Source organism: Mus caroli, chromosome X (assembly GCF_900094665.2).
Source record: "Mus caroli chromosome X, CAROLI_EIJ_v1.1, whole genome shotgun sequence".
Classification (NCBI taxonomy): domain Eukaryota; kingdom Metazoa; phylum Chordata; class Mammalia; order Rodentia; family Muridae; genus Mus; species Mus caroli.
In genome coordinates, this window is record NC_034589.1 from 150,460,149 (window position 1) to 150,486,065 (window position 25,917).

General features: G+C 39.2%; 1 protein-coding gene and 1 non-coding gene across 4 annotated transcripts in view; one reads left to right on the forward strand and one right to left on the reverse strand.

Moving 5' to 3' along the window:
* The window catches only part of Nhs (NHS actin remodeling regulator), a 315,783-nt gene that overhangs the window by 261,417 nt on the left and 28,449 nt on the right, over positions 1-25,917 (reverse strand). The window lies entirely within an intron of this gene.
* On the forward strand, positions 9,802-9,908 carry LOC115030113. The gene has a single exon (XR_003835741.1). It is a non-coding gene; the product is annotated as a U6 spliceosomal RNA (small nuclear RNA).

The window sequence follows — 25,917 nt, forward strand, 5'->3', positions numbered from 1 at the left end:
TCTCTCTCTCTCTCTCTCTCTCTCTCTCTCTCTCTCTCTCTCTCTCTCTGTGTGTGTGTGTGTGTCTCCCTCTCTGTCTCTCTCTGTCTCTGTCTCTCTCTCTCTGTGTGTGTGTTGTGTCTCCCTCTCTGTCTCTCTCTGTCTCTGTCTCTCTCTGTCTCTCTCTGTGTGTGTGTGTGTGTGTGTGTGTGTGTGTGTGTGTGTGTGTGAGAGAGAGAGAGAGAGAGAGAGAGAGAGAGAGAGAGAGAGAGAGATAGTGGTCTCCATTCCCCCATCTCATGCCTGACTTAGAGTAGATACTCAATACAAAACTATTTGGTACATTTCATGCTGGGTACTTCTTGGGTACATACTGATAGTAGTTAGGAAAGCAAGCATTTTCCAAATGACAACAAAATACCCTAGTCTTTCTTATGGCCACTGAGTGGGAAAGTTTCCAATTTGCTTTTTATGTGGCAGATATTAACTAGTTTTTCACTAAACCATTTCCCTTTCCTTTGTGCACATAAATAGACCACATTCCCCAGCTTCTTTGTGACTCTGAGCAGGCTTATGAACTGAGGTTGGCCAGTGTTGAATGGAGTTAGAAAGCAATGAATACCATTTCCCATCCTGGCCCACAAAATCTTGCCTTCACATTCCCTTACACCCAACTTGGACAACTAGCTAGATTCAAGGGCTAGTAGAGGACTCCAAGGCCTGGAGGGAGGATAGAGGAACAAGGTGGAGGGGGTTTGAAGCCTTAAATGAACTTTCACAGTAGAGAATCCATGCCTCCTTTTGCCAGCCCATATTAGACAGCCATGCAAATGATAAACATTCATTGACTTAATGTCTGGGGGTGTGAAAGTACATAACTTACCATGGGAATATATGTTTTATAAATTGTAGCAACTTACTAAAACTTCAGAGTACATGGAACCCACAAATTCAAAGGTTAAAGTGATTTTTACTCCCCTGGACATACTCTATAGTTCTGATTTGAGGCATGTGGCTTTTCCTCCTGACCATGCATAAATGGCTGCAGTATCATTCACCTCTCTACCTCCCATCTCATCCAAGTATCACCTAATTGTAGAATAAGTAAATGGATCATCTTGGGTATTAGTCAGCCTGCATCTCCTTTTAACCTGACACCTTTCTTTTGAACATCCAGAAATGAGCCCAACCTTTACTGTGGACTAATCTTATTCTCATATGTTGGGCCACTACCCAAATGACTCCTCATTCACTTTGACCAGCCATGCTCAACAAAAGACAGGTTCCAGTTCCCCCACAAGACTGTCACAGCATTTTCACCCATTAGCCACACTAGTGACTGAAACAGTGAGTGCCTTCCTGACTGGGTTCCAAGACTAGATAGAACCCAATTGAAGTAACCCATGACTTTCTAGAAAATGCCAAGAGGAAGAGAGTGTTTTTATTTTTATATCTTGTTTAATAAAGCATTAACTATACTTGGAGGAATACTAAACAGAATGAAGCCTGTGTATTTTAAGAGATTACTGAACTCCAGTAAAACTTTAACACCAACCTGTTCTTTGAACTGGACTCATATTCTTATTTATTACTAGACTCTAGCTCCTACTATTGCCTATCTCCTCGACTTTTACCTTTATCACTCTCTTTGGAAGAAAAAGAAAGAAAGAAACATGGCATGCATATGCCTCTGTGTTTATATCTGGTTAAAAATATAACAGTAATTTAATGGTTTAAGACCATAGTTTCCAAAGGGGATTAATTATTTACCAAATATTTATTGCCCTGCATTCAAGATTTCACAGGAAACACAAAACAATCGGTCCAGGTGCTACTCTCCAAGGGCTGACCATCTGGATAAGAGAATTGTGTTTAAAGCACAATTAGTTCCAATGAAAGTTAAATGTGGGAAATGCCATAAAGGAAGTTAGAGGCCAAGTGATCTAAAAGCATAGAGGGACAGTGGATTGCTCCTAAATGGGAAAATGCACTCCTTTGCTTACTCATTCAACAAACATTTATTGAGCATCCATTGTAGACAAATACTATGTTTAGTGCTGTGCACACAGTAGCAACCAAAACATACAGACTCAACTTCATAGAGGAGTTGGTATCTGAATTTGGCCAATAGCCATGGTAGGACAGTAATAATGAATACAGCAATTTACTGACAAAGAGACTGTGCAGTATATTACATCTGCTTACTAACTGAGCCCTCCCAACAACCACACACAGCAGGTACTATTCTTATTCCCATTTTACAATTGGGAAAACCAGAATTATACCCTGCGTAGGATATCTCCCTGGCTCTCATCTTTATCTATAATACCCTAAAATCAGAAATGGGCTTTAATTCTAGAGAAAAGGAATTCCAAGCCCAGGTTTTTCCATGATGTAACAGAAAGCCTCCTAGAGGCTTAGGGATCAAGATGAAAATGCTGAAAGCAAACTCGGGGTAGCCTAAGATTGCTTGTGATATAAGTCAGGATAGACACTCTGCATGGCAAGTTCATGGGAAGCCATCAAAGGGCCATTTATCAGTGCCATTGTACCTAAAGAGCCTTTGGTCATTTTTGTAGTTAAGAGCCATGAAAAGAAGAGGTCCATGTGGAAAGTAGAGGGTTTGTTTTGTTTTGTTTTGTTTTGTTTTGTTTTGTTTTGTTTCATTGAGGGTTTTTGTTTGTTTTTGTTTTTTGTTTTCAGCCTGATCAACTCAGGGTTCTATTTTAAAGGCAATTTCCTCCCATTGTGCCATGCCTCTCTGTGACATTACACACACACACACACACACACCCCTCCCTCTGATTATTCCTGGGACAGATGAATTGTTGGATTCTGTAAAACATCTTACTAAATTGTTGAGTTTTGGAAGAAAAAAACCATAGCTCTCCAATGATGGCCAGACATCATGCTAATAACAGACTATAAAATGAAGGACCCAATTAAAATGAGCTGGCAACCACAAGGCTATAACTTGGACCATTGTTTGGGGGAAAGAAAGCCTATAAGAGAGTTCCAGATGAGCCAGCTGCTAACCGAGCTGAACAGCTGGTTTGTGTTCCCCTCAGATACAGGGCTGATAGTCCCCCAAACCTCCTAGGAGGTCATGTTTCATAGTAATCCCCTAAGAGAGGGCAAATATTAAAAAATCTATTTGTGCCAGATCCGGGAAGGCCACTAGTCTTGGAAATAAGGTTACAAAGAGCCAGAGATGAACTTATTGCACCTAAAATAAATGACACCGACAAAGCTGGGTTTTGCTGAGATCCAACAACAACCCCATTGGAATGTACTCTTCCTGCTCTTTCTACTTTCAAGACTCACAAGACAATAGCAAAGCAGAGGTATATGGCCCCCAAATCTGCATACAAATGTTTATTGTATTGTTATTTAAAATAAACCAAAAAGGGGAAGGAGCAGCTCAACTGTCTGATGAATGAAACAGATCCTTTCCTCTAGTAAAATATTAGTCTACTATTCTGATGATGTCTTCACACATGGTGCAACATGAATGAACCTGTCAAATAACAAACAGTAAGGGAAATAACTCAGATACACACACACACAATTACACATTGTGACCTCAAAATAGATAAATAGAATATATCAGTGGTTACTATGCCAGAGCCTTTGGGAAAAGGAAGAAATAAGGAATGACTGCCAATGAACATGAGAGTTCTTTTGGGAGGGGGATAATGAAAATTTTCTAAGTCGATTACAGATGGCTGCATACCTCTGTGAATATATTAAAAGCTGCTGAACTGCATACTTTAAGTGGGTGATCTATGTCTCAATAGAGCTGCCATATTTCAGTGGTTAAGAGGTAAACTCTTAATTCAATAAATATTTCACACTCAGTAAACAAATGGAAGATAAGTAAAAGGAAATTATATACATATATATGTATATATATATTCATATATTCATGAGAAATCATTAGGCATATTCAAAAGAAAAGGGATTCTATAAAAGAGACCTGACCCCTTCAAAATTGCCAGCAATATAAAGGGTAATGTCAGTGTCATGAAAGGACTCTGTATTATTCCTGTGACTTTATTGGAAGTTTGAAATAATAGCACAATTAAACATTAGCAAATTTAGCTAAGCATAATGGCTCACGCCTGTCATACTAGCACTGAAGAGGCTAAGGCAGAATGAGCATAATGAATTCAAGGACAGCCTAAGCTACATAAGTCCTCTGGGTACTCAGTGGTACCTAAATCCCCATCCTCATAGCCTTGAATCCTTCAGTCAAGTTAAGCAAATTAAGGAAGAGGGAATGAGAAGACAAGAGTGGTGTAGGCCAAGCTGCAGGGATAGGAAGGGAGAGAGGAACTGGCACGGAAGTTCCCTCAGACAACAATACTAAGTTCTCTGATGGCACCTGAAGAACAATCTCACAACAAACACTCAAAAGAGCACCTCAGGCAGGAAATGGGAGAGGCCACTCTATAATTACTAGGGTACTAGTAACTCAACAGAAGCCTAACCTCTGGAACAGTGTCAACAATCCAGCCAGGGCCATAGTGCAAAGAGGACAACCTTTTCCTAACATATTTGAAGCTTGTTCCCCAGTACAGGGTGGCCATGGTATTCCAATAGCTCTGATTTCTTTTCCAGCAAGCCTTTGCTTATTTCTCTCCTCTATATCAGGATACATGCTTAATGGGCAATTTAAAAAAAAAAGGGGTACGTTCATGTGACTTAAGCAAAAAGAGAGACAAAGGTAGAGGAAGAAGGACAGAAGAAATACAGAGAGAAGTGGGGAGGAATATTGTAAGACCTGCTTCCGTAAATTTCCCCTTATCCAACCTTTCTGAAAGTCTTGCTAGAGTTTGACTCTTGGCAAAGATCTCCACATTCCTTGGAGTTTCCCACTGAAATAATTGAATGTTACTGTTGACCCAATCAAAGGGACTTAAACATTAAAGCACACTACAGGTTTACAATGGTTTGATATGCAAGTTGTACACACAGACACACAGACACACACACACACACACACACACACACACCAGTGCATACAAGCAGACATATTTTTAGCAGATTTCATTGTCTTTTCCATAAGAACTTTCTCTCTAAGGGAATGAGGATCAACTTATAACTTTGGGATTTGCCTGCTACACTTGAAATGCTCTATAGCATTCTGCAAATGTGTGCAATTGGGAATAGTATCTCTTGCCCTGTGTCTACAATGGTCACCTCTATATACCCAGTGTCTTGTTTAGGGCCTGATGTGTTGTAGGCGTTAAGTAAATAATTGGTAAACTCAATTAAAGTTAGAATTAAAGAGTAGATAAGAAGTTTTGGTTATAATGAATTAGGGAGTTAAAGCATTTTTCTGCAAAACACACCACACACATATTCAAAGGGTAGCAGGGAGATTTAAAAAGGACCTAAATCCAGGAAGCCCCCAAATGGCATTAACTATTTTCTAATTCAGCATCCTTTAACTGTGGCTTGTCTATCACTGGGGTACCCAAACACTTTCTAGCACTGTGTGGACATATAGGTCACTTTAGGAGATTAAATTTCTAGATCTACTGCTTCCATGTTCAGAGGAGGAAGATGAGCTGCTGGCTTCAGGGTCTGCTTCTTTGTAACCCCACCCCCATCCACAAAACTCCCTTACACTTTGGTAAACAAAGGAGTATCAGTCATTCAACTATCCTTACTCTTACCAATGTGGTCTTTTCTAGTGAGAAAAATTTTCTTGGATCCCCCCAAAAAGGGATCATTTGAAACAGCATCAGTTCCAAGTGTCTCAATGGTAACACAAAGAACATTTCAATATGAAATATTCAAGTCTATTGTATTGTATTTCATTCAGGTAACAAATTCATAGCACAGCTTTGTGCCTTGCCTGTGGATTTGCTCAGCCAGCTATTTACCACTTTTAGACTAAGAATGCAGAAAGGAGATTGGCCGGGTGTAGACATAAACACATTCACTTGAATCAACATAGAAATCTGGCTCCTCGTACTGACTAAAAACAAATCCGTTTTGTTTGATGACTTGACAATAAGAAATGTCTCCTTCACTTAGGTCACCTGCCTCTCCTTAGTAATTGTTTCATAAATTTAAAGGGTTTAATGGAGATAGGCTCAAAGTACATATATACGATATATATTAGTGCTCCTTGGGCTGTAATGTACATATAAATCACCGAGAGCTTATTAAAATACTGACTCTGATTGATTTAGTATGGACTGAGAGGGATCCAAGATTCTCCAATTTTAACAAGCTCCCAGAGTGATGCTGGTGCTGCTGCTGGTCCGTATATCATGCTTAGACTAAGGACAATACACAGTGTGCTGGAAAATATATGCATGTCATGAGTTAAACTTGTGGCTTAAAAATTTAGATATCAAGGGGCTGAACAAATGGATCAGCAGTTAAGAGCACTTGCTGCTCTGCCACAGGACTGAGGTTCAATTTTTAGCACTCACAAACATGGTGGCTCACAACCATACAACTTCAGCCCCAGATAATCTGTCCTCTTCTAGCCTCTGTGAGCACCAGACATACACATGGTACACATACATACGAGCAGTCAAAACACTGCCACACATAAAATAAAATAAAATAAAATAATTTAAAATCTTTACAATGCAGACACTAAATGAAAATTATATAATCAAGTATTTAGATTAAAGATATTTTATGAATATTCCAAGAAAAAAGAATGGTAGAGCTGATTGAATTTCTTATTGACAGTCTGAAGCCAAGAGGTTTTTCAGCCCATGTCTGCTGTCCATGTAAGAAAGAAAGAAATATATTTTCACTTTGAATCTGAATTCCAAAATAAATGACTTATTTTCTAGCCATTCATATAGCTTGCACTTTTGGTGGTAGACTTAACAGGCCCAACCTTATAGCTGCAGCCACTGAATGCACACAGCCCAGAAGGCTGGCAGGGGTGGGTAATCAACCCTGAAAACAGTCAGTAAAGTCCTTGAATTTTGGATTCAAAAGTTAAATGAACTCATAAACGCAATCATAATAACAATTTGCATGGGTTTCCACATGTGAATGTGCACATTTTTGGAAGGGGGCTGTCCCATGGACCCATATTTCTGCAGGTGCTATAAAATATGGGTCTATGTATCTTGGCAAGACTCTAAGCACCATTGGAAATTTGCTCACCTCTATAATCAGTCCCACTCCCTATTAGCATGCCTTCTCTTTCAGGTACTTCATGAAAGTGGATTTAGTCCCTTCTACATTCCACAAAGTCTACCCTCAAACCTCAGAACAAACTAACACTATCCATCTTTTACAGGAATTTAAAGAGAAAATGTTGTTTAGACACGTATCACCAAATCATTGGAACTAGCAAAAAAAAAAAAAAAATCCATTTGGGCTAGTTTCTGCTTCAGATAGATGAAAAAATATACAAAGCTGTGTTAGTGGGATAGCTAAGCAGAACACGCCATGCAATCTGGGATTCAGAAAATAAAACAGATGCATCTCAGAGCTGGAGTTCCTTTAAGACCAAGAGGTAATTTCTTTCTGATCAAGAGATAAGTCACTAAGTCAATAATGCTGGATCCTCAGCCCATTACCATGATGGCTGCTTGTAAAACATGTACACTCAGGCAGCCTTCCTTGGAGAATAACCCTGATGTATACTGATTGTTGCCTTTTAAGTGTGTTGGCACCTCCAGATGAAAGGATCTAATTAATTATGCTTGCCATAGTTGCTTAGTTGCAGATGCCCCACTCATCTATGTTGGAGGTAGAAGCCCAGAGAGAGGGAGAATTACTAAGAGCCCAGAATCTAGTGAGGAAATTGAGAGATGAGTTGGTCACTGTAACTGATGTGCTTGGACACTTTGAAGGGTCCCAAGTTTTTGAAATGCATGGTATTTCCCTGCAGCTAAGCACTCATCAAATTGCAGAAATGTCAGAGCTAGAAGGAAACTTAGCAATTACCTAATGATCTAAATTACTTTTATTATAGTGAAGAGGAAGCTGAGTGCTGGAGAGGTAAAATGACCTGTCATATATCTGAGCACCAATGAGAGAAGTATCATCACCCTGCTGCCAGTCTACCTCATGATGCTTTCGCTTGGGTTGAGTTCAGTAGATGAGATAACAAAAAGCAGTCTGCCTATGTACTACTGCACAGACTAACCTTGCACGCAATGCAAAAGGGCTTTCTTTCCTTTAAGCTGAACAGCTTCCCTCGGTGAGTATAAGGGTGTTAGGAGAGAATTTTCTGTGCAGACCAGTAGATGTTTAACAGCTGGATCAGCCCAATTGTAGCATTTGCCCATTTCCATGGTATAAATACTGTCATGGCAGATTTCTAACTTACTAACTGATATCACTGAACTTGTGTTGAGATGAGATAATACACAGACAGTTCTTGTGAGCTGATTCTTAACTTTGAAATACCGTGAAAATTTCTGAGAAGTTCAAATCTCTTGGATTGGAGGATGAAATAGCTCCTCCTCGCACACACACTCGTAAAACCTTCCAACTTTGTAAGGAAAAATCTGACTGCACACATCTTCACACACTGAATTATAAAATGTTCTCAGTTACTATGTCCATGAGATCCGAAGAGAACCAAGGTTAGAAGCAACCATTTGGTCTAATGCCCATCTTTTACCTAGAGCTCTGAACAGAGTCAGAGAACAATTAGGAAGCTAATTGATCACAAACAGGAATATTGAGAGGCAGAATCTTTGCCTTCTATTAGTGCCAGAGACAAACCAAACATTTCTTTTCCAGCAGCAATGCACTCCACAACGTGGGAGCTGCAGCTCACTAGGAAAGGTTCTTGGTCTTTCTTTTTTACTAAACATTGATTGGGTAACGGAGGGAAAACTTGGCATATAAACAAAGGTGGCTGATGACAACTGAGGGTCTGGAGCAATTCTTCTCCATCGTTCTGACAGCTAACAAATGGAGCTAGCTCTTGGGGAGCATGTTTAAAGAACAGCTGGAATATGTAACCGACATTTCTCTGTGATTTTGACAGGTTGAGCTCCATCCTGGTTGAGCTCCACTCACTGGACATCGATCAGAATGAACTCTGCCATTCCTCGGAAGGTTGCCAAGAGGCCTTTGGAGAAAAAGGAATCCAGAGAACTGTGTTTCAGAAACTGAGAGCAATGGATGCCAGACAGATCACAAGCAGACCCAATTTAAAGAGGAAAACCAACAAATACTCATCTCTCGGCTTTCTTTCTGGTTTTCTGACCCTCTGATAAGCTCCACAGAAATGGTACAAACAGTGATTTCCAGAAGATCCCTTGGAGAAAGATCCTACCACATCTCCTGTTTGGATTTAGCTTCACCTCTACCGCACATATACACTTGAAAAATTCAACTGATACATGTTTCTGTAAGCTCAGATGAGATACTTTGCTTTATATAAGGATTCTCTTTAAGATTTATGAAAAAAGAAAATTTGTGTGACTTAATTTACCAAAATATGGTTTGTCACATGGATTTCAGGAATCCATCTATTCTCTAAGGCAAGATTTTGAAAATCAATCACCAGAGAAAGTTCTCAAAACAGATGGAATCATAGATCATCTGGTTAAATGAAAAAAGCCAGACTGGGAAAACAATTATACCATGTTTTCTCTCATACGTGGACTCTAGCCTTAACTGTACATATATATGTCACATGAAAGCATACGGAAGACTATCTAAGGGAGGGAAGGAAACCATCAAAAGGGGAAAAGGAGGATTGGGAAAGAAGAGTGGGGGTCAAAAATGAACAAAATAATATAATGATACATAATGTACTGAAATGTCATAATAAAACTATTTTTCATACTAAATTTTAATTAAAAATTTAGATAAGTGCTCACTTTGGCAGCACGTATACTAAAATTGGAATGATACAGAGAAGATTAGCATGACCCCAGAACAAGGATGCTATGCAGATTCATGAAGCGTTTCATAATTTTAAAAAATTAGACAAGAGAATTAAAAAGAATTTCAAAAATCATAACCAACAAACAACATTGACCAACAAACTATTGAGCATACCTGATAGCATTAGTTTTTTGTTTGTTTGTTTTTCATTCAGGGTCAAGGTGGTTACGAACAACACCCCTTTAAAGGATTCTAAGAAAATTAAAAGATTAAAAATGCTAGTGGGTCAAGAGTAGTAGACATGCCTCCAAGCCAGCCCTGCATCCAGTCCCTTTCTCTGAATTCCATCCTAGTCACACTGTTAGGACCATAAAGGATGAACTGAATGACTAGGGAGGAAGAACGCATGTTGAAAAAGACATAGACAGCTCTATTGCTAACATGCTTCCCTTGCAAGTGAGAGGGCAGGAGTTCAAATTCCAGAACCCACATTTTTAAAAGCCAGGTATAATGATGTGATCTTACAGCCCTACCATTGAAAAGGCAGAGACGGGAGGATTTCTGGGGCTCACTGACAAGCCAGTCCAGCCTAGTTGGTAAGTTCCAGGTAAATGAAAAATCTTGTCTTGAAAAGAGAGGTGGACAGGCCTGAGGAATGATACCCAAGGTTGTTCTCTTGGTATCTCTTTCAATTGGGTCTGCTTATGACCTGTCTGGCAACACACACACACACACACACACACAGAGAGAGAGAGAGAGAGAGAGAGAGAGAGAGAGGCATGTACATACATGTGCACAATTTACCACCATTGTAATGTAAGAAATGCTTCTCTTTGGGGACTTCCAATTCAAAACCACCTACCTGACTTGATTGCTCCTAACCCCACTTACTTCTCCCAAAGTAGATGAAGCTCACCTTAGACAATCACCCAAACTTGGTGATTAAAACATTTGTGAACCAAAGACTTTCAGAAGTCATGCCAACTGGGAAGCTAAAGTACTGCCAAGGCATAAAATGAGGAGGTGAGCTCTTTGTTTTCTGCTGGCTGAGACATTGTCCTGCTCACATTGCTCCATGACACACACACACACACACACACACACACACACACACACATTAAAGTGAAGAGCAGCACACTGCTGACAAGAGCAAGAGGAGAATCAAAGCACCTCCAGCAGGCACTCACTGCCTGCCCTTAATACTATTTAGCATGTCCACAAGCCTTTTCATCTTCAAAGCACTTGAGGAACATTAGCTAATTAATCCTCCCAACAGCCCGGCAAGGTGAGGATGGATTATCTCCATTTTACAGATGGAGAAATGGACTGTTTTGAACACAAGCATTAAACCCAGTGACAGACAGAATTACCAGAAACTGGGATGGGATCCTTCTCTGTGTCTTTGATGCCCACACAAACCTGCCAAGGTATCTCATCCCCAACTTGAGAGCTGCCAAGAGCTCCTAACCAGGAGGTAGCCAGGCAGACAGAGGGCCAGAGGCAAGACAGACAAGGCTCTCATGCTAATGCTGCCAAGTCTTTAATTAACTCATGAGTTCACTGGACTACCTGGCTAGGGGAGGATCTTTTGGAAGCTCAGGTGGAGGAGGAAGAGTTCTTGTGAGCAGTCTTCTGATTATGGTTTCCCTCCTCCACCTCTCCACTCTGGTCAGAATTTTAAACCAGTACTGAAGATAGTGCATGTCATGATAAAATCTACCTTAAAGCCTTCCTGAGACCAAGGCAAATTCTAAACAAATCAATGAAGAGTCATGAGCACTGTGCTTTCATTATTGAAGGTTCTGAGGATTTGGGGGGGGGTGGGATAGGGTTGAGTTTTAGGGGCTTGGCTCCTTCCCCCCATATTTTGGAGGCAGAATCTTCTCTGATAAAACCCCAGCTGCAAATGGCAGTTGGAATCCTGATGGAAAGTTCATAATTAAATGTAGCATATGGACTTTGTGTGTCTGTAGGCCTATTACTGAAGGCAGGATTCCAAACCCTGGTGGTCTCAGTTCTTGAATTTTCAAGCAATTGAAAAACCACTATAAGGTCTTCGAAGCTGGTACATTTTATTTTAATTCTATTGTTAAGCCTGGGACTCACCATGCTACCAAGGCTACCCCTTACATTTTCAGTCTCAAGGGATCTTGCTCTGTCTCAGTCTTCTAAGCAACCAAGACCAAAGGCAAACAAAGGTCAATGTCTCTGGATAGAATTGTTAAGGCTGATGCATCTGTCTCGTCAGGAGCTACCAGCAAACCTTACCCATTTCTACCTAAAATCTGTGTGTTCCATGAAGCCAAGTAGAGAAGAAAGCCATATGTAAGTTTGGATCACATTTTCCTCACCCCTTCAAATATCTTGTAGATTCTGCCTATGAAGAGTGCACAGGAAGTTGCCCCCAAAGGTTTATAGACTTTAACATAGGAAATAGTAGTGGCTTTAGAACAGTGATTCTCAGCTAGAGATGATTTGGCCCTTCAGAGAACATCTAGCAACACCTAAAGGCATTTTTGTCACAGTTGAGGAGAAGGATTGTGAGTGGGCTATTGGTACTCAGCAAGTGGAGCCCAGGATGCTGCTAAATTTCCTACAGTGCAGACAACAGCCCCCACGATGGGAAAGGAATGGTCCAGGTCTGAGTGTCAGTAGTGCCGAGAGTGAAAACCCCTGGCTTAGAATAAAATCTTTGAGAGGAGGCACATGCTGAATATGGTTGTTAATGTCATAGGTTTTGAATGAAAACTTTAAATTGACAGACTGAATCATTAACTGACTCTATCACTGGAACCAATTCCTGTTGCTAACACAAAACAAAGTAGACAAACATAACTAAGAACTGGGGTAAGCTATTCAATTTTCATAGAACTTAAGCAAGATCCTGATAATTTTGTCAGACAAGACTATGAATAAGTGCATACAGCTTATAGATATTTATTGGTTGCAACTGTCTTATACATATTTTATCCCCAGTTTTGCTAAGAACATAAAGGTTTTAAAATGTTAACTTGATTTGTTAGCAAGAGAATCTATTAAATATGGGAGACAGAAACAAACTATTATAAATGAAAAGAAATAGAACATTTTAGTTCATTTTCATTCTGGTTTAAGATTCAGTTAATTTTCATTATGTTTTAAGATAATACATCAGTAAAGTAGTCAAACTCAGTCACTGGATAAAACACAACACTGCAATTCTAATAATAATGAAGATGTGATTTATGGGATCTGAAAAAATTAATCTCAGAAACTGACAGTAAAATGGTGGGTTATTGGGCTACAGACAGAAGAGAGAAGTATGGGAAAAGACTGATCAATGGAAACTAAGTTACAGTCATATGCATGAACCACTAAGTTATGGTCAGATAAACCAGTATTGCATGCTATTATGATCACAGATAACAGTGATATGCTAGAAGAAAGGCTTTAGAAAACTTAAACCACAAAGAAATGATAAACATTTGAGTAGGTGGATACATGCATAACATTATACAATGAATATATATATATATATGTATATATATTGAGCATTATATAGTACCTAATTAACATGCATAATAAAAATTTTGTATATAAGTTAAAAATGAGAAAAACATTGGTGAATCTCACAGGTAAGAAATCAACAAAAAAATACATAATGTATGACTCCATTTATCTGGCATTTCAAATTAGGTGAAGAAAATCCATGCAGCAATCAAAGCAGTAGTTACTATTGCTGAAGGCACAGGCATGGTGTGGATATTGACAACGAAGGAGCATGAGGAACTCTCTGAAACACGGCCAGTGTTCTATATCTGGAGCTGATTGGTTATTAGATAGGTGGATACAAACATGAGCTTATCAAATATTATACTATTTTTCATATTAATGTAAGTCCGTTATGTCTTATTATTCAACAACAAAAAAAATATGCACAAGGTAGGAGAGATGGCTCAACAGTTAAAAGCTCTTGCTGCTCTTACAGAGGACCCAGGCTTGGTTCCTAGCACAAACATGGCCATTCACAACTGCCTGTAACTCCAGTTCCAGAAGATCTGATGTCCTCTTCTGGCCTTCACAGGGACCAGGCATATACATGGTACACAGACATACATTCAAGCAAACATTCATTCACATAAAAATAAAAATAAATATAAAAATTCTTTTTAAAATACAGCAAGTACTGAAATAAAAGCTTAAAAGTGTATTCAGCAGGTAGGCTCACATTAACATCAGTCTTTCAAACAGCAAATAGTCACAGTTTACATTCAAATTTCATCACCAACACTTGTCTTCTTTCTCAATTAAAATGCAAATAAAGACTTGATGTTTAATAAACAAAGCAGGAAAAAATGACTCGTTCAGCCAGAAAGAAAGAACACACTAACTTATTTCTATTCAGACAATGAAGTTAAATTTAGACCTGAGAGGTCAGGTCTGACTCCACAATCCAAACTACCCTACACAAACATATGTGGTACACACACACACACACACACACACACACATGCATACACAGGAGACAGAGACAGAGACAGAGACAGAGACAGAGAGACGGAGAGCGTCCTTTGATGTGGCTGTCTAAAGCAGCTCCTAACAGAACTAATACTATTTAAAAATATAAACAATAGCATTCATAGCTACAAAAAAACCCACACCCGACCTTCCTCTCTCAACAAACAAGTCATTTAGTATCCTACTACTAACAAAAGATAGCACGTATTTTTAAAACCAGCATATTCTGACATATATGCCCCAACTGAATTCTTGCATTCCAGTAGCTGCTTAACTTTATGTTAAAACCTGCCTCTACATTTCTTACTTCCGTTTTTAAAGCATATCATTATAAATCATTATAAGTTAGAATACAGGAAGAGGATATTCTGTTGCCAAAGGAAAAATTGGCATTGTCATTAAGGGTGAGTATTTAAATACGGAAATACACATGCATTATGATTACACCACTGGGAGGGTGAAAACGTATTTCTATCAGGAAGTCTATAATATTTTTAAAAGATTCTATTTAGTCTGTTTCCCTACTTAGAGATGGCACTTCAAGAAGACAGAAACTATTTTCACAGCTTTATAATACCGAGATGAGTCCAAGACTATCATATGCCTTCACCATCTGTCTGGTGAATAGTAGGTGGTTTGGGTAGATGAATGGATGAATACATAAAATAATGCCTAAGTAATGTATTGATGGATAGATAATGAATGGATGAATGAACTGATCGGCAGATAGAGGAGTAGATAGGGTTTACAGATAATGAATGCATGTGTGAACACATGCGTGAATGGATGGACAGATGGATTGGTGAATGAGTGCATATGTGGATGGATATGGGTAAGTGGGTAGATGAATGGATAGGTAGATTAAATAGGTGAATAGGTGGGCAGATGGACAGAGGTCTAATTATAAGGATTAGTAGGGAGACATAGGTGGATGGATAAATGAATGATCATTGTACTAGCAAATGTATTGTTTGGGGAAAGTAATTTTTTCTTAATTGTTTCCATTAAATAGTATTTACTTTAATACTACCGATACTAACTTTAAAAACAAAGATATAATCCAGGCATGATGGCAGACACACTTAATGAATTTGCTCCCAACATTTACAAATATGTAGGAAGAGTTATAAAATTAATTACTTCAAGAGTATTGATGAGCAGAACAATAGAATTGGGTGGCAGCAGAATCTTGAGGTTCATGGACAGAAGTAATAGTTTCTCGCCTTCTTAGAACATCTAACCTACTATTTTTTTTTTAAATTCTGAATCTAGATATATTATCCCCTTCTTAAAGCAGCAAAGTCGAAACATTATGTAAATGTAAGCACACCACAGAAAATACCACCCACACTTTCCCCACCATTAGCAACAACAGTTACTTTCTTTTTCATGTTTTCTACATGTGCATCTGCATACATTTTCATTTTTGCTTTAAGCCAAATGACAGTTGCCCAAAACATTGCATTTTATTATTCTGAGAAACACACCACATCATGGAAGTTTATACCCAAGATTAGAAGGTACACTTGAAAAAGAAAAGTTGCAATAAAAAGAAATTAATGACAAACATGGTAATGGTTGGGAATCCAAGTTAAAAGTATCCCTGGTTCTGATGGCAAACCACTGAAGATTTTAAAGGAAAGATCTCTACATTAAAAGAATCTTTTAGATTTCCCGACTCCACACTAAAATTTGTTTGCAAAAGTCTATGGCATAGCTTGCTGGTTTGAGACACATTTAATCAAAGGAAATGATATATACTAAGCCATAAAAATGCTATAATAAAACTGCAATGCAAATAGTTACAGCAGAATAATCCCATTTGATTTTGGTCATACACACACACACACACACATACAAGAACTGGGAGATGTCTCTGTTCTGCGAGCCTTGGTTGTGGAAAAGAGTTCTTAGCCTTCTGTCTCAAAACAGTATCAATTTGCTCTTCCATTTCCCTCTTGTTCCTTCTCCACCTCATCTTTTTCCTCTCCCTTTCCCTATTCTTATTCTTAGCTTTCCTTATTTAATCTTTATACAAAGAGATATATGTCTGTTTCTATTTCCCCTCTTGCCTTCTCTTCGACGTCAGATGGGCTGAAGGAACATCATCGTGAAATCATGCCTTGAGGAAATGCACCAGAGAGGAGCCTGTCTAGGCTGTCATGAAAAGTTATTAGATTCCCAATGCCATGTAGAGATTGGTGTCAGTCTGAACCTGGAAGAAGTTGACGAAATGGACAGTCTCCTTACTCCTTGATTAGAGGCAGCAAAGTGAAGAGAGAGAAGCCACACCATCCGGATAGACTGAATTTGAGGGTTTGAAGGCCTCATTGGAGAGACCATTGTTCTGAAGTCTCTTCCAAGAACAAGAAAGACACTGCCCAGACATGAGGTGCTTAAGTCATGTATAGAGGACTAACTAACCATTTTCAATTGTTTAATGAAGAATAAGAATGAAAAAAAAGACTCTAGTATTCAGAGAATGCATCAAAATGATGCTCTCTGGTAATACTGAGGCATTCACACATACGTTTAAAATTCAGCTCACAGTTTATGTTTTCTTTTTGCACTGATTTCTAATGGTTTATTTCTGCTAAAAGGAGTCTTTGTCAGGCAAGGACAGGATACAATGTTCCAAACATTGTGCTTAGGAGACCATGTGAGCAGCTCTATAGCAAAAAAGGAAAGGAAAGCCTTTGCCTTTGGAGGATTTTGTACTTTTCAAACTCATTTTACAAATACGCTTTCCAGTGACAAATATTACTATGACCTACATGATTTAAAAAGAGACCTTTGCAAATGGCTGCAAATAGAAGCTATTGTTGACAAAATGGAAAATTGCAAAATTAATCAAAGGCGTGAGATTGACACACAAAACCTATGGTTTATTTTTCCTCATCCCAATGTAAATCACTACAATGGTTTTGCAGACTATTTTTCAGCCCTATTACAGGATATGCAAATAGCTTGACCATGCTGTAGCTTCAACAAATATGCCCAATTATAACTGCTCTGATAAACAGAATGTCAAAAAAGAACAATGATCCGAACCTAATTAGTTTATTCACTGAAGTTGACAAAATGCACCATGAAGATAAGAAGGTAGCAAATTTAGTGCTAAAAATCTGAATATTTGTATTGCAGCTTAATTTTATTTGAGGCAGCTCAAAGAGTCTCACCATAAATATTTGTGGTTGATGTGATGTGTTTCCAATATAATTGCCTAACTTTACCACAATTGTTCCTGCTGTTGTGCCCATATCTCTTGACATTGTGACTGCAATTTCAAAATGTAGGAAAATATTTTAAACTAAAATTATTACTGAGTGTTCACTACTTAAAAGTTTTATGTTCTTGCACAAGTAATAGATGACTCCAAGGAAACCATGTCTTTCAGATACAATAGGACTGATGCACGAATGAATTCACAGAGGCTGTAACAGCAGACACAGAGCCTGGACAGGTTCAAGCCAGATGGGATCCCAGCAATGTGTGAGAGAAGTGCACATGGGCTCCTTCCTTCTCCTAACCAAGAAGGTATCTGTAATTGATACCATCTGGCAAAGGAAAAATCAGCTTTCTCCAATGGAGCCTCACTGGGCATATTAAGCACACTTCAAGGCAGGCCTCATGCCCAGGAAGAGTTGGCCAACACAAAAGGAACCCAATATTTTTGTAGAATTTTGTGTCATATTGTTTTATTTGGGCCTATTGTTTTTTTCTTATTGGTCTTTGGCTTGTTTGTTTTAATTTATGATTTTGTGTGGGATGTGTTTCTTGGGTTTTGTTTGTCTTTTAAAGAGAGAGGAAAAAAGAACACAGTGCAGTGTGAGTAGCGAGGTGGGGAGGATCTGAGAGAAATTAGGGGAGGGGAAAACATGGTCAAAATACATTGGATGGAAAAAAACGAGCTGGGTGTGGCGGTGCACACCTTTAGTTCCAGCACTCGGGAAGCAGAGGCAGGCGGATTTCTGAGTTTGAGGCCAGCCTGGTCTACAAAGTGAGTTCCAGGACAGCCAGGGCTGTACAGAGAAACTCTGTCTCAAAAAACCAAAAAACCAAACCAAAACAAAACATTGGATGAAAACACTTTTTCTTTTGAGACAGGGTTTTACTATGGAGCTCTGGTTGTCCTGGAACTCACTATTGTACATCAGGCTGGCCTTGATCTTACAGAGATCCAACTGCCTCTATGTCTCAAGTATTAGGATTAAAGGCTTGTGCTACCACACCCAGCAAAAGCATTTTTGTCCATAAGCACTTTTGAAAAGTTTTATGCTCTTATAAATTGCCTACTGTCTATCTCTACAATTGTACACTTGAGTAGTTGTAACATAAATTACATGTCCCTTGAAAGCTAAAATATTTACAGTCTGACCCTCTATAGAAAACATTTGCTGACTCTTCATATGTCATAGCTCATATTTAAAATGCTGCATGTTCTTGATACTTGGAGTTCCTGTCTGTGTGTGTATGAGTATTCTATGTTCCTAAACTCAGGTAGACTCTATTATGATTTGGATATGAAATGTCCCCAAAAGTGATCACATATTGAAGGCTTCATCCCTAGTTGATGTCACTATTAAGAGGTGGCTGGATCATGGAACCTCTAACTTCATCAGTGACTGCATAGCTAAATGGGTCACTAGGAAGTGGGGACTAGTTGAAGTCACTGGGGGCATTCTATTGAAGAGTCTCTCTCTGTCTCTCTCTGTCTCTCTGCCTCTATTTGTCTCTGTCTCTGTCTCTCTCACACACGTACACACACACACACACACATACACACACTGAAATTCTGTTTTTGATAGACCCAGACATTGAGAAAATAATTATTGACTGTCCAATAAATGTCAGGCACTATTGTGTCCTGAGAGTCTGAAACAGACTAACGCATGGCATATTCCTTCATAAGTTTGCAGTGGACTTTGGCAGACACATAATAAGTACACATAATAAATACTAAGAAGAAGATTATCTGTAAAATGTGAAACATTTTGGTAGCAAATAGTTAAGATAGTTTGAGAAGGTTTCACTGGAGAAGTTACAATGGATTTGGCCTCTGTGTAGGAGATGTTTGCAGATGATAATAGTAGAAAAGACATTGGAAGCTGCAAGAACAACAATCATGTAAAATAAATAACAAGTTCAGAGATGTGTTTGTGCCTGAGCTTAGTATAGGGGAGTAGGGTAACAAAACAAACAAACAAACAAACAACAACAAAGATGAGCTATGGAAAGCAGGCTACCTACAAACTTGTGCCTTGCTAAGGGGAGACAGACAGACAGACAGACAGACAAACTGATAGAGTGAGTGAGTTCATTTGCTTATTGGAATAGGATTTAACTATATAGCTCAGGTGGACCTTGAACTCATTGTATAGCCCAGCTTGACACCCAGTCTAGGAGTTTGAGTTTTATATTTTAAACATAGTGGTTGGGTATGTCTTAAATACAGAAAACAACATACTTAGATTTCTGGTTTAAGACTATAATGTGAGGGGAGAGGTGATAAGTGACCAGGACATAGGCAGACTGGAAGCAACAACTTCCCAGTTTACCAGAATATGTCTGCACACCCACGCAAGAGACCTCCTGGCACCCTGAGAGACATTCATAAATGGAAGACATCCCAGTGCCTGAGTGAACTAAAGAAGGAGTTCAAGGAATCTATTGGTTAGAAAATACAGAAAGTTGTTACATGCCAATTTTACTTCCTAAGAGGTAAAAATCCTTTGTTTTGTTGCTTATATGCCTGAAACCCTCTTGTGCCCAGAACAAGCTCATGCAAACAGCAACAAAAGGCAGAAATGCTACACTTATCAGCTTTTCCGCTCGTGGGGAGAGGAAAGAACGAAGACTGTTTCAAAGTCTAGAAAAACTGATTATTACAATATCCTGATCATAACCCAAACATCTCCAGCTTGTGGAATGTTTGTTCCTTACTCTCTCTTCAGAAATGCCTCTCCATTACAGAATTCTTGCAAAAGTGAAATAATCCCAGCTACTGTTTTTCCCATAAAAGGGACCACTGTTTTTCTGCTACTTTGACTAGCATGCTTCTGTAGGTGGTCATTTCAACAATAAAGGAAGTTCAAGGGTTCAAACAGATTTCCACTGTTACAGCCCAAAAATTTGAGGTTTTTTTTTTTTTCAAGGAAGTCCCCCCTGCTGAGCAATTATGCTTGAATTTGAGGCTGGCTCTTAGCAAAGCTGTGGGGAGAGTAAGGCAGAGGAGAGAGAGGGGTAAGGAATCCAGGCAGGGAAGAGGATAGGAGACTAAAGAAATCAAGGCACTCAATCAGAAGCAAATGGCTGCCACTGGCTGGCTGATAGCGTGGAGATTAGGAAGCAAAGGGAAAAATGGAGTCTGGGGGTTGATTCATTCCTCAATTTTATTTTTAGCTAGGATGACCTTGTTGAATCGACGTACTCAGAAAGAAAATACCTATAAGGATATTACGTGGACTATAGCATGCCTCTGGCAACATATTCAGAAGGTTCTTGAAAAAGCCAAGTAGACTCATAGTCCTTTGACAGGGAATATTTACTTGTCTTTGGGGGCAGTGTTGTGGCCAACATGTTGTTTGGTCATTTCGAGAAAGGTCCCCAACCCTATATGACGACTCATGATCTCCCCAGGGCATAGCAAAGTAGAGTAGATCCAATCTCATGATGCCCCATCTCACAGCCTTGCCAAGGGCAACGGGGCACTGCTGCTTCATCATTTTTGCCTCCTGTCTTTTTGTTTCCTCTTCCTGGAGCTGCAAGGAAGGATGGCTCCAAAGACCAATGGTGGGGAACCTTGTCATAAGGCCCCTAATCTATCTTCCATTTCTATGTCTGTGTCCGTGTGTGTGTGTGTCCATGTGTGTGTGTGTGCATGTGTGCTTGTGTGTGTGTGTGTGTGTGCATGCGTGCTTGTGTGTGTGTACTGAAAAGAATGGTTCTGTCTGATTGCATTACTTATCCCTAAAAGAAATTTGTCATTCTCATCACTTCCAAGCAGATGCATAAAAACATCATAAAGTCTGAGTTCTCTGGAACTGTGAAAGCCCCCGCCACCCAGTGAGTAGCTTGTTTCCCCGGAGACCTGCTTAGATGCCTTTTTGTCTTTTTTCTTTTTTGCTAATGTCAATAAGGAAACTGCTAGTAATCTCACCAAGAAAACAGCTTCCAGCTAAGAAGAAGCATTATGAAAAACACATCACCTAGTGATTTCACTGAGAGGGAAAAATACTCCGAACTAAAAAACCTTGAAAGCAAATTGCATAGGAAGGTTAATAGCGGTTGAGGATTGAAATGCCAAACTCCCATCCTCGAAGGTAGAAGCTAAAGGGCTTCATGAATAAAGTGTCCGTGGAGCTATGGAGAGGCTTGGTGTCATCCCTGCTCAGGTGGGGCATGCCTTTGCACCATGCTGCCTCACCCCCAGAAAGTCAATCATTTCACAAAGAAGTGGGGGAGAAGAGAGATGGTTGTGTGCTATCCAACTGCACAGAAGGCACTAAGAACAAAAACTCTCAACAGTGCCTGCTATGATTTAGATACTTGACTATTAAAGTTTTTAATTCAAAGTCTGATCTACTATTTTCTTTGAAAATATGATAAGTTGACATCTACTGATCTTAAGACTCCAAAGGCATAGCTGCAGCTTAAGTGATAGCAAGATGGTGTCCCAAATATTAATCAGAGTTCAGCTATAAAAATCCAGGGCTCTTGTCTTTCTCTTATAAGCAAGTGCTCCAATATAAGTGCTCCAATATAATTACTTTAGTATATATCCAATGTGTAAAAGTAAAATTTGTCCTATGCTTATCAGCTTTTGTTGGTCCAACTTTTGAAACTGTCTATCATTCGACCTTTCTTTCCAGTGTAAAAAGATTAACCAGGTGAGCTCCCCTCAGGACAAACAGATGAACAGATAGTACATGCCAGATCTATCACTCCATAAACCCACTTTTGAAAGCATGAGTCTCTCCCATTTCTGGGCAAACAGTGACCATTTTTCTTTTGGGAAAAAAGAAAAGAATAGAATTGAAAAAGATTAATCAATCTGACAAAGCCTATGGTTTCATTTCAATTAATGCTTAGTTTAAAACTATCTAACGACATCAGGAGAGAATGATTCATGACAAAAGCGACTGGCACAGCCCACATTAAAAAGGGTCCATGTGATGAGCATCATCATGATGAAAGAGTATTAATTAAGTTACCCAGATGCTGCTGCTGCTGGTGGTGGTGCTGATGCAATGAATTTGAGAGGAGAAAAGAAAATAATGACAACACTGCAGAGACTTTAGTTGGATAGGATAGTTACAAACTGAAACAATTAAAATATTTATTTCAGAAATAGAGCATACTTATTGCTGTAGGACAAAATTACATATGCAAGACTTTTTTCAAGAATGATTTGAAAATGACATATAAACACTCACTTTTTACACTTGAGCATGAGCATACAAGCATATGTGTTCATCTGTGCATGTCCATGCATAGATGTTCAAGTAGCTGTCATATGGAAATTTGTTTCTAGTTAGGCTGTAGGTTGACAAACTTCATCTCATAAGACTAACTAGCTCATTACCTATTTGTATAAATTTTTTTTTACTTTTTTATTAGATATTTTCTTTATTTACATTTCAAATGTTATCCCCTTTCCTGGTTTCCCCTCCAAAAACTTCCTATCCCCTCTCCCTCCCCCTGCTCCCCAACCCACCCACTCCTGGTTCCTGGTCCTAGAATTCCCTTATACTGGGGCATAGAACCTTCACAGGACCAAGGGCCTCTCCTTCCATTGATGACTAACTAGGCCATCCAGAGACTGCCCCACCTGAGGATCCATCCCATATACAACTACCAAACCCAGACATTATTGTGGATGCCAAGAACTGCTTGCTGACAGGAGCTTGATTTAGCTGCCTCCTGAGAGGCTCTACCAGTGCCTGACAAATACAGAAGTAGTATAAATAATTTTTTATTAGGACATAGAAAACTAACCCAGCTACACATTGTCAACTGGCTGCTTTCCCAATCAATGACAGGTTTGAATAAAAGTGCAAGAGAATATATGACTTGCAAAGTCTAAAAAAGTTTTTTATCTGGGTCTATACAGAACAAAAAGGGTGCCATTTTCTGATTAAGGTAATGGACATCATATAACTAACACATACGTCAGCATAAACGTACTGTGGGGTTTGACTCAACAAGTTCTAAACTTTTCCCAAACCATTGGAAAGGACTATTAAATATTATAAACACTATGAACCTTGCAGACTTAGTATAATTGCTACCTTTGTTTTAGATCATAGTTTCTCTGGAAACATTTTTGAACTTTGATCTTGATATAACGTATTATTTTAATATATGCATATCAAAACAAGTAATTTCCGTATTAAAATGCCACTGAAATAGAGCCACAGAAATGTTAGCCACATTTGAAGAATTTCATATGTACACAATATTTGTCTTACTAGTTCAATATGAACAGGTACACTTGACACTATCATTATGTTTCCCATGGCCAGGATTTCACTCTTTGTCACTGCAAACTACAGGAAAATGAGTAACAGTGAGGAGTAGGTGAACATCTAACCAAATTCTCCTAGTCCAGAAGTATGAAGCTATCTGTGGTTTCAATACCACTGTGGGGAATGTGTTTTCTAGGTATAACTACCATTTACCCCTTACAAAGTACCTTCTCCTACCTCCAAAACAAGGACTTGTTTTCATTTCTCACATGGGGAAAGAAAGGTACATGTCAAAGAGCATTTGAGTTAAATGCAAAACACAGGGTAGAATACCAGGGAGAGACAAATGTAGTAGAATATGGTCCTCGGGATTTCTGGATAGTTTTCTTTTTTAAAATTTCAATTTTTATTCTTTTTGTTTTGTTTGATTTGGTTTGGTTTTTCGAGACAGGGTTTCTCTGTATAGCCCTGGCTGTCCTGGAACTCACTCTGTAGACCAGGCTGGCCTCGAACTCAGAAATCCATGTGCTTCTGCCTCCCAAGTGCTAGGATTAAAGGTGGCATGTGCCACCACTGCTCAGCTAATTTTTATTCTTTACATACATTACATCCCAACTGAAGTTTTTCCCTACCTCTAGTCCTCCCAGTTACACACACACACACACACACACACACACACACGCACACGCACACACACACACGCACACACAAACACGCACTCGGCGCGCACCTGCTCACTCTTCTAGATCCACGCTTATCACATTTTCCTTTTAAGAAGAAGAAGGAGGAGGAGGAGGAGGAGGAGGAGAAGGAGGAGCAGGCCTCCCAGGGATATCAACCAAACATGGCATAACAAATTGCAATAAGACTAGGCACAAACCCTCATGACAAGGCTGGATGAGGCGACCCAATAGGAAGAAAAGGGTCCCATGTACAGGTAAGAGTCAGAGACACCCTCCACTCCTGCTGTTAGAGGAGTCCTGCCCCTATGTTTCCTGCTCAGTTGATTCTGTGAGTCATGAGGTTGGTTTGAACTCTCTGTCTCCTACAATCCTTCTTCCAGTGCTCTGTAGGATTCCCCTGGCTCTACCTACTGTTTGGCTGTGGATCTCAGCATTTACTCCCATCAGTTGCTGAATAAAGCCTCTCTGATGAGGATTCTGGTAGGCTCCAGTCCTCAAGTATAGCAGAATAACATTAGAAATCATCTCATTGATTTTTTTTTGCCAGTCATATTTGGTTCTAACCTGGATTTATTTCAAGAAACAATTCATCCTCCCTCTTCTGTATTTCTAAGTTCAACAATTCTGATTTTATTTCTCACACAGATCTTGTTAATTAACCCCTATGTGAGATGAAATTGCTTTCTTTAAAAGGAAATCCAAATCTAAGGCCTTTTACTGTTTGAGGCTAAGGACTGAGCATTATCCATATCATTACTGTCATTTTCTGCCAAATCCCATGCCCTGAAGGTGACACAGAGGATGATGAAATGCTGTAGGGTGGCAACGATTCTACTATATTGTATGTAGATGAGGGCTGTCACATTCATGATTTGGATCAAGGGTACATGACCTCATTCCTGGCTAGTCAACCTAGAGCAAATGTAATTTATTGGAGCCAGGGGGCCTCATTATGATCTTGCATCCAATGCATTTCCTCACAAATAAAAATGATAGCTATATAAGAAAGGTACAAAACTACTCTTCATTTTATTGACGAGATTTTTTAATACAGCAGAAAGAAAATATATTGCTGAAGTTTTGCCAACCCAGGAGGGAACTAGTTGCCATATTTAAATGGTAACAGAAAATGAATAGGAGGAAAAGTATTTCCCATGAAATCTCATTTGAAACTTTGGCATTGGGATAACATTTTAGTGGTACTTACCTAAAATCACCATGCCCCGGGGAAAGTTTAACCTATCATCGTGTAAGTTAGCATTCAAAACTGTTCCTTAGTTCTAAAGAAAGTTGCTTGTAAAATGGATGTCATCCCACTCACACCACATTGCTTTTTAAGTTTCACACCAAAACAATACTGTAAGCTGGCTCTTTTTATCATGGGCTCTTTAAGAAAAATTGCAAGATGCAGCCCAAGAAGCAGAAATTTCCTTGAACTAAATGGTAGCATTTCT